A 14,265-nucleotide genomic window follows, 5' to 3' on the forward strand; every position below is an offset into this window, starting at 1 on the left:
TGTGAAATGGAAAAACACCCTATAAAGATACAAAATACCAAAACTGAATGAAAAGGAAATAAAAAATCAGAATAGAATTATAACAAATAAATAAATTAGTAACTGAAAATATTCATACAAAGCTAAACCCAGGCCCAGATAGCTTCCTTTGTGAATTCTACTAAACCTTTCAAGAAAAGAATAATGTGTACCTTTTGCAAACTCTATCAGAAAAAAGAGGAGGAACCCTTTCCAACTTATTCTACTAAGCCAGTATTATCCTGAAACTGAAGCCTGTGTTATCCTGATACCAAAGCCAGACAAAGATAACCCACGAAAACAACAAACCAATACCCTTGATAAATATGGACACAAAATAATCCTCAACAAAATATTAGCAAATGAAATCTAGTGACATATAAAAAGGATTATACCCTATGACTGAGGGAGATTCATCCCAGGAATGCAAGGTTTGTTTAACATCTGAAATCATTAATGTACTACACCATTATTAATAGAATAGAGGAAAAAAACTGCATGATCATCTTAATAGCTGCAGAAAAATTATTTGGCAAAATCCAACACCCACTTATGATAAAAACTTCTTCAACCTGATAAAAGGCTTGATTTTTAAAAATTTAAGGCTAACATCACACTTAACACTGAATGTTTGCATGCTTTCTTCCTAAGGTTGGAAACAAGGCAAAGATGTTTACTCTCACCACCTGTATTCAAGATTTTAACGGATGTTCTAGCCAGTGCAGTAAGGCAAGGAAAAGAAATAAAAGGTATGCAGATCAGAAAGGAAGAAATAAAACTTTATTATTAGATGACATGATCTTCTGTGTAGAAAATCCTAAGGGATCCACACAGAAAAACAAAATAAAAAACAAAATGAAAACAACAGTAAAACCCTATTAGAACTACCAATTTCAGCAAGGTTGTAGGATACAAAAGAAACAAAAATTGTATTTCTGTCAATCTGAAAATGAAATTAAGAAAAAATTTTCATTCACAATAGCATCAAAAAGAATAAAATACTTAGGATAAATTTAACAAAAAAGTACAAGACTTTCACTCTGGAAAACATTATTGAAAGAAGTCAAAGAAGATCTAAATAAATGGAGAGACATTCCATGTTCATGGACTAGAAGCCTTAATAATATTAAGACAGCAATACTCCCTAAATATTGATCTATGGATTTAATGTAATCTCTATCAAAATTCCAGCTGCCTTTTCCCCCCCAGAATTTGACCTTAAATTCATATGGTAATGTAAGAGACCTAGAATAGCTAAAATGATCTTGAAAAAGAAGAACAAACTTGGAGGAATCACACTTCTCATTTAAAAAACTTACTACAAAGCTACAATAATCAAAAGAGTGTGGTGCTGACATAAGAACTGACATAGAGTTCAATGGGATAGAATTGAGAATCCAGTAATAAACACTTACATTTACTGTCAACTATTTTTTGACTAGCATACCAAGATAAATCAATTAGGAAAAAATATCCCTTTTAATAAATGGTGTTGAAACAATTGGATAGGCACATGCAAAAGAATGAAGTTGGAGCCTTACATCACACCATATACAAAAATTAACTCCAACTGGATCACAGACATAAAAGTAAGAGCTAAAACTATAAAACTTTCAGAAAACATAAAACTATGCATGAGCTTGGGTTAGGCAAATATTCTTAGAAATGACACCAAAGGCACAAGGGATAAAAGGAAAAAAACAGATAAATAGGACTCTATTAAAATTAAAAACTTTCATTGCTCTAAAAGACAACCCACAAAATAGGACAAAATATTTGCAAATATATCATATACTCGATAAAGGACTTTTATCTAGAATACACTTACAACTCAATAATAAGACAACAAATAACCCAATTAAAAAATAGGCAAAAGATTTGAATAGATATTTTACAAAGATGATATATGAATGGCCAACAAGCACATGAAAAGGTACCATTATAAGTCATTAGAAAAATGCAAATCAAAACTATAATGAGAACCACTTCACAACAACCAGAGTGACTATAAGCAAAAAGACAGACATTTAGAGGTGTTGGTGAAGATCTGGAGAAGTTGAAACCCTCATTCAACACTGGTGGAATGTAAAATTATGCATTCACTTTAGAAAGCAATTGCATAATTCTTCAAAAAGTTAAACACAGAGTTACTATATGACTCAGCAATTCCACTCCTAGGTATATACCCAAGAGAACTAAAAGCACATTCACACAAAACCTTGTGAATATCTCCATAGCACTATTATTTACAATAGCTAAAAACTGAAAGCAATCCAAATGCTCATCAACTGGTGAGTGGATAAAACAAATGTGGTAGTATCCATGTAATGGAATATTATTTTGCAATAAAAAGGAATGAGGAGGGAACTGATCAAGATGGTGGAGTAGGAGGACACAGAACTCACCTCCCCCCACAAATACATCAAAAATACATCTAAATGTGGACAATTCTCACTGAAAACTAACTGCAGACTGGCAAAAAGACTCATGTACAACCATGGCTGTAAGAAAAATCCACATGGAATCAGGCAAGAAGAGAAGAAATGAGATCAGGTCAGTACCTGTGCCCCTGGGAGGAGATTCAGAGGAAAAGGGAGATTACACAAGTAGAGATCTTCCCTGGGGAGTGAGTGGTTTGAGCAACATATTGGGTGCCCCAACCTTGGGGTCTGACACAGGGAAGACAAGTCCCCATGACTGGTTGGAATGCCAGTGGGACTAACAGGAAGGCTGTGGGAAGTCTGAATTCCACTCACGAGTATCATGTGCCCACTTGATTGTTCCCAAGGCAAGGGAGAGGGAGCAGACTGAGGGCTATGCAAGTGACTGGTTGGTTTCCCATGATTACCATGGTGTGCACCACAGCCTGAGCTGAGTGAGTGCTGCTTGGGAGCTTAGCTGTGAGACTCAAACTTGGCTCAGACCTGAAGCAGCAACTAGAGGGCAGGGGCAGCCACTGCTGGTGCTAAAGGTAGCTCATCAGAAAAGTCGTGTCTCTGTCTGTGGCTGGACCACCACAGTTCAAACCCCGACACATGCTGAGACCCCACACAGGCCCTGCCTGTTCTGTGGTGCATCTATCTCCATACTAGGGCAGGGGTGGCTGAGGTTATGGGGACAGCCCAGCTGTGAGAGACAAAGGAGTCTTGGGCCTGAGGTGGCATCTTAACAGGGCAGGGGCAGCCATTCCTGCTGCTTACACAGGCAACACATCAAAATCAGTCCAGATCTCTGACCCCAGATGGACTGCCACAGCCTGTGCCCTGACACATGTTGAGTGACCACACCAGCCCCTCTTGCTCCAGTACAGCTTCCCTCTGGGGCAGTGGTGCCAGTGCTGGGAGGGAGGAGAGCACACACTTGAAGGGAACTGAGGCAGCTTGGGCCCGAGCCTCAGGGTTTCTCCTTCAGGAATTGACACCCACCCACAACCCCAATATGCTGGTAAAAGCCACTGGGCAGAGGGGAAGCCTCAGCTCACACCTGGCTCTGGCTCTAGCCCCTCCATCTCCAGCCCCACCTTCTACCAAGGTGATAGCTGCCAGTTCACCTTGAGGACAGACATGACTTGTGTTCATGCCAAATCCCGCTCTCCCACCAAGGCCACTGGGGACATGCAGACTGTATAGGGATGCTTCCACATAAGGACACCCCTTCAAGACTGCAATAGGTTACTATTTCACCTAATTTCATAGAAATAGAGAAAGTTAAGCAAAATGAGAGGACACGGGAATTTGTCATAATTGAAAGAGCAAGAGAAAACCCTTGAAAAAACAACTAAAGAAACAGATATGGGGGACTTACCTGGTGTGCAGTGGTCAACAATCTGCCTGCAAATGCAGGGGACGTGGGTTCGATCTCTGGTCCAGGAAGATCCCACATGCTGTGGAGCAACTAAGCCTGTGTGCCACAACTACTGAGCCTGGAGCCCGTGAGCCACAACTACTGAGCCTGTGCGTCACAACTACTGAAGCCTGTGCACCCTCGAGCCTGCGCACTGCAACTACTGAGCCCATGCGCTGCAACTACTGAAGCCCACGTGCTCTATGGCCCACAGGTCGCAACTACTGAGCCCGCATGCTGCAACTATTGAAGCCTGCATGCCTAGAGCCTGTGCTCTGCAACAAGAGAAGCCACAACAATGAGAACCCTGTGCACTGCAACTAAGAGTAGCCCCCACTCGCCACAACCAGAGAAAGCCTGCATGCAGCAACGAAGACCTAACTCAGCCAAAAAAGAAAGAAATAGATATAAACTACTCACCAGATAAAGAATTCAAAGCATTGGTAATAAGAATGCTAACTGAATAAAGAATAGATGAACACAGTGAGAATTTTAACATGGAACTAGAAAAATATAAAAAAGAACCTGTCAGAACTGAAGAGTACAATAACTGAAATGAAACACACACTAGAAGGAATTAATAGGAGACTAGGTGATACAGAAGAATGCGTAAGTGGAAGATAGAACAATTTAAGATAGAATAATGTAAATAGAATAGAATAATGTAAATCACCCAATCAAACAGCTAAAAGAAAAACAAATTCATAAAATGAGAACAGTTTAAGGGACCTTTGGGATAACATTAATGTTACCAATGTTTGCATTACAGGGTTCCCAGAAGGAGAAGAGAGAGTGAAGGGGGTTGAAAATTTATTTCATGAAATTATAGCTGAAAACTTTCCAAACCTGAAGAAGTAAACAGATATTCAAGTACAGGAAGCACAGAGGGTCCTGAACAAGATGAACCCAAACAGACCTATACCAAGACATAACATAATGAAAATGGCAAAATTTAAAGAGAGAATTCTAAAGCAGCAGGAGAAAAACAAAGAGTCATATACAATGGAACCCCCATAAGACTAATCAGTTCATTTTTCTGAAGAAACTTTGCATGCCAGAAGGGAGTGGTGTGATATACGAGTGGTGTGATATACTCCAAGTGCTGAAAGGGAAAAATCTGCACCTTAGGATACTCTACCCAGCAAGATTATCATTTAGAATTGAAGGAGAGATAAAGAACTTCTCAGACAAGCAAAACTGAAAGAGTTTATCAATACTAAACCTACCCTAAAAGAAATGTTAAAAGGTCTTCTCTAAATGGAAAAGAACAAGTTATAACAAGAAGTAAGAATATATAGGAAAGGAAAAATACCACTAGTAAAGGCAAATGTATCGTAAAGGCTGAGGATCAACCACTTAAATAAGGTAGTATGAAGATCAAGAGACAAAGAAATTGTAAAATCAACTATAATGACAATAATCAGTAAAGGGATAAAAATGAAGATGTAAAACATGACATCAAAACCCAAAATGTTGGGGTGGAGGGAGAGTAAAAACTGTAGATCTTGTAGAATGCATTTGAACTTAAAGGACTACCTTTTTTAAAACAAGTAGATATAGTTATAGGTCAACATATATATAGGTAACCACAAATCAAAAACCTATAATAGATACACAAAAACTAGAGAGAAATGAATACAAGCCTACCAATAAAGAAAATCATCAAACCACAAGGGAAGAAACAAAAAAAGAAGAAATAAACGGAGAACTACAAACACAACTGGAAAAAAATTAATAAAGTGGAAATAAGTACATACCTATCAATGATTAAATGTCAGTGGACTAAATGCTCCAATCAAAAGACATAGAGTGGCTGATGATAATAAAGCAAGATCATCTATATGCTGCTTATAAGAGACTCACTTCAGAGCTAAAGACACACATAGACTGAAAGAGAGCAAATGGAAAAAGATATTTCATGCAAATGGAACAAGAAAGTGGAGACAGCAAAACTTGTATCAGACAAAATAGATTTAAAAACAAAGTCTATGACAAAAGACAAAGAAGGGCATTATATAATGATAAAGGGAAAAATACAAGAAGAGGATATTACACTTGTTAACACATATGCACCCAATACAGGAGCACCTAAGTATATAAAGCAAATATTAACAGACATAAAGGGAGAAATTGACAATAATACAATAATAAGAGGGGATTTTAACACCCCACTTACATCAATGGACAGATCATCCAGACAGAAAATCAATAAGGCAACAGTGGTCTTAAATGACACCACAGACAAGTTGGTCTTTAGAGATATCTACGGGACATTCCATCCCAAAACACCAGAATACGCATTCTTTTCAAGTGTGCAGGAAATGTTCTCCAGGATAGACCATATGCTAGGCCACAAAACAAGTTTCAACAAATTTAAGAGGATAGAAATTATCTCAAGCATTTTCCCAATCACAATGGTATGAAACTATAAATCAACTACAGGAAGAACAATGGGAAAAGCACAAGCATATGGAGACTAAACAATGTACTACTAAAAATTCAGTGGGTCAATGAAGAAGTCAAAAAGGAAATCAGAAAATACCTTGAGACAAATGAAAATGGAAACAAAACTTTCCAAAATCTATGGGATGCAACAAAAGCAGTTCTAAGAGGGAAGTTTACAGTGATACAAGCCTACCTCAAGAAACAAGAAAAATCTCAAAGAATCTAATTTCCCATCTAAAGGAATTAGGAAAAAAAAAGGAAGCCTGAAGTCAGCAGGAACATGAAAATAATAAAGATCAGAGAGGAAATAAAATAGAGACAAAAATAGAAAAGACCAATGAAACCAAGAGCTGTTTTTTTAAAAAAGATAAATAGGGCTTCCCTGGTGGCGCAGTGGTTGAGAGTCCGCCTGCCGATGCAGGGGAAACGGGTTCGTGCCCCGGTCTGGGAAGATCCCACATGCTGCGGAGCGGCTGGGCCCGTGAGCCATGGCCGCTGAGTCTGCGCGTCCGGAGCCTGTGCTCCGCAACGGGAGAGGCCACAACAGTGAGAGGCCCACATACCGCAAAAAAAAAAAAAAAAAAAAAAAAAGATAAATAAAATTGATAAACCTTTAGCCATGGTCATCAAGAAGAAAAGAGAAAGGCCCCCAATAAACAAAGCAAGAAATGAAAGAAAAGAACAACTGATGTCACAGAGATACAAAAAAAAATTATGACACTAATATGAACAGTTATATGCCAAAAAATTGGATAATGTAGAAGAAATGTACTAATTTCTAGAAACACACCTCCGGCTAAAACTGAAACAGGAAGAAATAGATAATCTGCACAGACCAATCACTAGTAGAGATATTGAATTTGTAATAATAATAATAAAAACCTCCCAAAAAACCAAAGTCCAGGACTGAACAGCTTCACAGGGGTATTCTGCCAAACATATAAAGAAAAGCTAATACCCATCCTTCTTAAACTACTCCAAAAACTGAAGGAGACAGAACACTCTCAAATTCATTCCTTGAGTCTCCCACTACCCTGATACCAAAACCAGACAAGGATAGTACAAAAAAGGAAAATTACAGGCTAATATATCTGATGTCTATACATGCAAAAATCCTCAACAAAATATTAGGAAACCAAATTCAACAATATATAAAAAGGATCATACACCATGAGCAAGTGGGATTAGTTCCAGGGATGTAAGGATGGCTCAATATTTATAAACCAATCAATCTGATATACCACATTAATAAAAGAAAGAATAAAAATCACATGATAATCTCAATATACACAGAAAAAGCATTTGACAAAATTCAACATCCATTCATGATAAAAACACTCATCAAGGTTGTTATAGAGGTATCATATCTCAACATAATAAAGGCCATTTATGACAAACCCATAGCTAACATCATACTCATTGGTGAAAAGCTGAAAGTATTTCTTCTAAAATCAGCAACAAGACAAAGATGCCCACTCTCACCACTTCTATTTAACATAGTATCAGAAGCCCTAGGCATAGCAATCAGAGAGGAACAAGAAACAAAAAAGGCATCTAAACTGGAAGGGAAGAAGCAAAACTGTCACTATTTTCAGATGACATGATACTATACATAGAAAACCCTGAAGTCTCCACTGAAAAAACTATTAGAACTAATAAGTGAATTCAGCAAAGTTGCATGGCACAAGATTAATATACAGAAATCTGTTGCTTTTCTATATACTAATAATCAGAAAGAGAAAGCAAGAAAACAATCCCATTTAAAATTGCATCAAAAAGAATAAAATACATAGGAATAAACATAACCAAAAAGGTAAAAGACTTAAATTCTGAAAATTATAAAACCTTGATGAAGGAAATGGAAAGATATCCTGTGTTCTTGGATTCAAAGAATTGATACTCTTAAAATGTCCATACTACCCAAAGCAATCTCCACAGTTAATGTAATTTCTATCAAAATACCCATGAAAGTTTTCATAGAACTAGAACAAATAATCCTAAACATTATGTGGAACAACAAAAGACCCTAAATTGCCAAAGTAATCTTGAGAAAAAAGAACAAACTGGAGTTATCACACTTCCTGACTTCAGACTACTACAAAGCTACAGGAATAAAAACAGCATGATACTGGCACAGACACATAGATTAATGGAACAGACTAGAGAGCCCAGAAATAAACCCACACACTTATGGTCAATTAATCTACAACAAAGGAGGCAAGAATATACAATGGAGAAAAGACAGTCTTTTCAGTAAGTGGTGCTGGGAAAACTGTACAGCTACATGTCAAAAAATGAGACAAGAACATTTCCTCACACCATATACAAAAATAAAGTGGATTAAAGACCTAAATGTAAGACCTGAAATCATAAAACTCCTAAAAGAGAACATAGGCAGAACACTCTTTGACATAAATTGTAGCAATATTGTTTTTGGATCTGTCTCCTCAGGCAAAAGAAGTAAAAGCAAAAGTAAACAAATGGGACCTAATTAAACTTAAAAGCTTTTGCACAGCAAAGACAACCATTGACAAAATGAAAGACAGCCTATTGAATGGGAGAAAATATTTGCACATGCTATGATCAATAAGGGGTTACTATCCAAAATATATAACAAGCTCACATAACTCAATAAAAACATACAACCCAACTAAAAAATGGGCAGAAGACCTGAATAGACATTTTCCCAAAGAAGACATACAGATGGCCAACAGGCACATGAAAAGATGCACATTACTAATCATCAGAAAAATGCATATCAAATACACATGAAATATCACCTCACACCTGTCAGAATGGCTATCATCAGAAAGACCACAAATAACAAATGTTGACAGGGATGCAGAGAAAAGGGAATCCTTATACATTATTGGTGAGAATAAATTGCCACTATGAAAAGCAGTATGGAGGTTCCTCAAAAAACTAAAAATAGAACTACCATATGATCCAGCAATAATTTCACTCATATATCTGAAGAAAATAAAACAAAATATACATGCACCCAATGTTCATAGCAGCATTATTTACAACAGCCAAGATTTGGAAGCAACCATCAACAGATCAATGTATAAAGAATATGTGATATATATATATATATATATACACATATATATATACATATATATACACAAACAATGGATTATTACTCAGCCATAAAAAATAATAAAATTCTGACATTTGCAATAACATGGATATACCTAGAGGGTATTATGCCTAGTGAAATAAGTCAGACAAAGACAAATACTGGTTATAACTCACATGTGGAATCTAAAAAAATAAAAGAATTGAATTAATATAACAAAATGGAATCAGACACAGAGATATAGAGAACAAACTAATGGTTACCAGTGGAGAGAGGGAAGAGGGGAGAAGTGAGATAGGGGTATGGGGTTAAGAGATACAAACTACTATGTACCAAACAAATAAGCAACAAGGTTATATTGTACAGCACAGATAAATATAGCCATTATTTTGTAGTAACTTTAAATGGAATGTATAATGTGAAAATATTGAATCACTATGTTGTATACTTGAAACTAGTATAATATTCTAAACCAACTATACTTCAATAAAAAAACAAAAGGAATGAAGGACTGACACATACTACAACATGGATAAACCTCAATAACATCATGCTGAGTGAAAGAAGCCAGATGCGAAATACCACATATTGTATGATTCCATTTGCATTAATGTATTAAATATCCAGAAAAGGCAAATCTATAGAGACAGAAATTTTATTATTGATTGCCTGGGCTGGGGGTAGGAATGAGAAGTGCTTGCAAATGGGCATGAGGTATCTTTTTACAGTGATGGACATTTTCTAAAATTGGAATGTGGTGATAGTTACGCAACTCTGTAAATTTTCTATAAAAATCATTGAGTGATATCGTTAAAGTGAGTGAATTTTATGGTGTGTAAATTATACCTTACTAAAGCTGTTAAAAAATAGCTATTAAACCACCATGCAGTTGTTTTTTTTTTTTTTTTTTTTTTTTTTTTTTTGCGGTATGCGGGCCTCTCACTGTTGTGGCCTCTCCCGTTGCGGAGCACAGGCTCCGGACGCGCAGGCCCAGCGGCCACGGCTCACGGGCCCAGCCGCTCCGCGGCATATGGGATCCTCCCAGACCGGGGCACGAACCCGTATCCTCTGCATCGGCAGGCGGACTCTCAACCACTGCGCCACCAGGGAGGCCCAACCATGCAGTTTTATACGTAATTCTGACTTTTATACATCTTATAACTACAAGACTTTCATAAGATAGGACAGCACTGATTCCCAAAGACAATATGGCAGAGGCTCCAAAAATTTTGTAAATCAATCTTAACATTCTGGCTCTACGAATAGATGGGTCACATGGCATTATTGCCTGACACCTAATAGGCCTCAATAAATGTGTATTGGATGAACAATTAAACCATCTTTATAGTGTGATTTTCCCCCAAACGTACATCTACCTGATAGATGAAACTCAGCTGATTAGGGCATTTTTTTCTTAAGAAAACTGAAAGAAATGAAATGCCGATATCCCCAGGGGAAAAGCTGATAAGCGCTTAGGTAGTCAGGATCAGTTAGGCTATAATGAGGTAAGATACTAACTCCTACATGCTACAGACACTTGATTTAGTGGGGGTGGAGATGGAGGTGGAGAGTGGGAATGTCTGATCCACAGTCTTTCAGAGATCCAGGCTGACTAAGGTTTAACTGTACATCAACAGGAGTCATGGTAGACTAACAGAGATTGAAAAACTGTGTATGGGCTTTTCACTACCATTGCCTTTAAGTGACCCACCTCACTTCTGCTAATATTTCAATTGCTCCCTAACTCCAAAGAGGGCTAGATATCCAGGGGAGTAAATGGAATATATGGTGAGCATTGCAGTCTGCCACATTTGTCATCAGGGGACTTTTTCTCAGCATTCTTTTCCACAGCTAGAGATAACCTCCTTCTCCATCTATCCGATTAAGAACCACTGATCAAGAATTTAGAATAGTAAGACAGATAGCTAGTGGGAACCTGCTGTATAGCACAGGGAACTCAGCTTGGTGCTCTGTGATGACCCAGATGGGAGGGATGTGGGTGTGGGGGGTGTGGGTGGGAAGTCCAAGAGGGAGAGGATATATGTATACATATAGCTGAATCACTTCATTGTATAGCAGAAACTAACACAACATTGTAAAGCAATTATACTCCAATTAAAAAAATTTAAAATAGATGACCTTCAGGTTCTTTGAAGCAAATTTTGAAGCAGGAGACAAATACCCTGCTTGGTATCCCTGAAGCTTTTTTGGGACGAGATGGTTCTTGATTCACCTTTTTTTGCCCAACACTAAGGATATCATCTGGTACATGGTAGCAGCTCACTGAGATATGGAACTGAGTTTTGTCTCAGAGAAACAGATCAGGTGAAAGCCTACAGTCTGAGTACAAATATCTCCCATCTTCCCATGGTGTTCTTCAGTCACAACTTTTTTGGGGGGTTGAAATTCCTTCAATTCAGTTAAATAGAACCAAGAAACAGTTAAATTCTGAGGGAAAAGGAGCAAGAACTGATGCAATGTAAACAATTACTTTTACTGTTTTATTACACCACAACTAACACCTCATCTAATAAAATTTATATTTGTAGTGTTTAACAAAAAATAAGCTCAATGCTTTAGAAGAATAGAAAGAAATGCATCAAGATTTATGTTATTCAACCATGTGAAGTTATTTGGAGAAAATGTCTTACGAGGCTGTTACCAGTCTGCACTTCCATTATTTATAGTATTTAGCCCCTTAGCTTCTGGTCTCTGTTCTTGCAATGTCAGTTTTATCTGTTTCAAAAATTACCTTTAAAACGCAGGACCAAACTCCTTAATTCTGGCAATTTTGACTTTTCGTGTAACTTCTCATGCTTTTAAAAAATTTTTTTATTATACCAAGGTCCCCATGAAGCTTTTCCTGCGTCAGAGCTAATTATTCTCTATTCTTTAGGCTGCACATATTTGCTAACAACTCACCCACTACCCGGGATGCCGTTTCTTTTCTTTTCTGTTTACTGAAAGTTTGCTCATTGCTGAAGCTCAAAATGTGTCTTAACCCTACTGTGAAACTCTCCCTGAATATTTCTGCTCACACTGATCTGAGCACCTGAAGCACCTAGGGTCTACAGCAGTCATCTATGCACCAAAAACTATCCAGAAGTCTTCATTTAAACTTTTTGAGTCTCTTTATCCCAGCTAGAGTATGAGCTTCTTGAGAGACTGTATTTTATTACTTTATATCCCCATATATGGATTAACAGAGGACCCTCAAGAAATAATTATTGCATACCTACTCTGAGTTAGGCCTTGTAGAGGTATAGATGTGCTACTAGGTATTATATTTACTAGTTGAATTAATGTTTGAAGACTCTTTAAGATGCTATATTTTGGAATTTTTTATTGGGCTGGATTTTTAAGAAATGTTGCTATTTCAAATATGTTTTAATATACATTATCCTCATTTATCAGTATTTCCTGAACTTTTATATTTTAGTTTTAGTGAAAATATCATTTTTGAAAGTATAAATGCTGGATTTCACTTTTAAGAATTTATCCTTACATTCATTACCTACTGATTCTGTTTCATATACCAATATTACGTTTTCCTTTGTTGTTAGCAGATCTGTCCCTGGATCTCCGAATCTACAAATATACACAAAACTTGGGTCCAAAGATGATGGTAATTTTCTCATATCTTTTAACAGCTGGATTGTCTTATGCATATATACATACAAAAATATTCATTTCCTCTAATAATTACAATAATATTACTGTGTTCCTCTAAATCCATATTAAAGCAACAAAAATACACAGCTTCTTGGAGTATAAAATAATCTATTATTAATCTTACTACCTTTTTCCCTTTGCCATTCAAAAATCCATTGCTAATCTGCAAATAATGTTCTTTCTAAAAACACCCTCTGAGACTCTCTTCCTGCCACTCTTACATTATGCCAGCATTTTATCTGCTTTTCCTTTGACACTTACTCCTTTAAAACTAGCAAAAAAAAAAAAAAAATCAGAAAAGTTTAACTCTTACATCTCTCACTGTGTCGTAAAATCCTTTGTCAATTACCCGATGTGCTTGAGAGGTTGTCCGTTTCTTTTTCGATCGAATTACACACGTTGTCTCGGCAGCCTGATTTATCAGTTTGGTCCACGCTGTATCAGTTTGGTGATTCTTTGTACAGATTGATAACCAGAAAAAGTCTAAAGTAGGGCAATTCCAGACTAAATTGGAACAGGCTTTTCCCGTAAAGCAACTTACTATCTCACAAAATTCCAGGGAAAATGAATGATAGAGCATGCACCAATAGGGAGTGGAGAATAGTGTTTTATCTAAGTTTGCAACCCAATCCTTGGGAGCCAGAGGTGGGAATTTTAAAATGGGGTTGTCCTTTCCTTGGAATTTTCTTAAAGTGGTATCGCTGCCTGATGATGTTAAAGTTTGCCAAAGATTGTCCAATCACTAGTTTGTATTAGAGGATTACCCCCCCACACCCCTTTTTTTAAAGACCTTTTTGATGTGGACTTTTTTTCTTTTTTTTAAGTCTTCGTTGAATTTGTTACAATATCGCTTCTGTTTTATGTTTTGGTTTTTTGGCCAGGAGGTCTGTGGTATCTTAGCTCCCCCACCAGGGATAGAACCCACACCCCCTGCATTGGAAAGGGAAATCTTAACCACTGGACCGCCAGGGAATTCCCTCCCCCTTGTTCTGAGTGAGGCAAAATGTGAAACTGACACTTGACAAATTTAGAGAACTTTTAAGAGTGGCCATAGGATAATATACTAATACGAAGAATCACATGGCTACTTTTGTGTCAGCTTCAGAGGGCAGAAGTTGTTTTAAGATGGTTCATTTTTCATGATCAAATATCAGATGTCAAATTAATGCATTAAAATATTTCATTTTTTAAGAAATGAAAACTAA

The 14,265-nt window shown here is 37.0% G+C and overlaps 1 protein-coding gene across 3 annotated transcripts in view; it reads right to left on the reverse strand.

The window, feature by feature from the left end:
* Positions 1–13,602, reverse strand: part of TTC23 (tetratricopeptide repeat domain 23) — a 111,737-nt gene extending 98,135 nt beyond the window's left edge. For all 3 annotated transcript variants that reach the window (XM_060096903.1, XM_060096902.1, XM_060096901.1), the window contains exon 1: positions 13,374–13,602. The gene's annotated coding sequence lies outside the window, so the exon portion shown is untranslated. The remainder of the gene's footprint in view (positions 1–13,373) is intronic.
* Between the last annotated feature and the right edge of the window lie 663 nt (positions 13,603–14,265).

This window comes from Mesoplodon densirostris, chromosome 4, assembly GCF_025265405.1.
Source record: "Mesoplodon densirostris isolate mMesDen1 chromosome 4, mMesDen1 primary haplotype, whole genome shotgun sequence".
Lineage (NCBI taxonomy): Eukaryota > Metazoa > Chordata > Mammalia > Artiodactyla > Ziphiidae > Mesoplodon > Mesoplodon densirostris.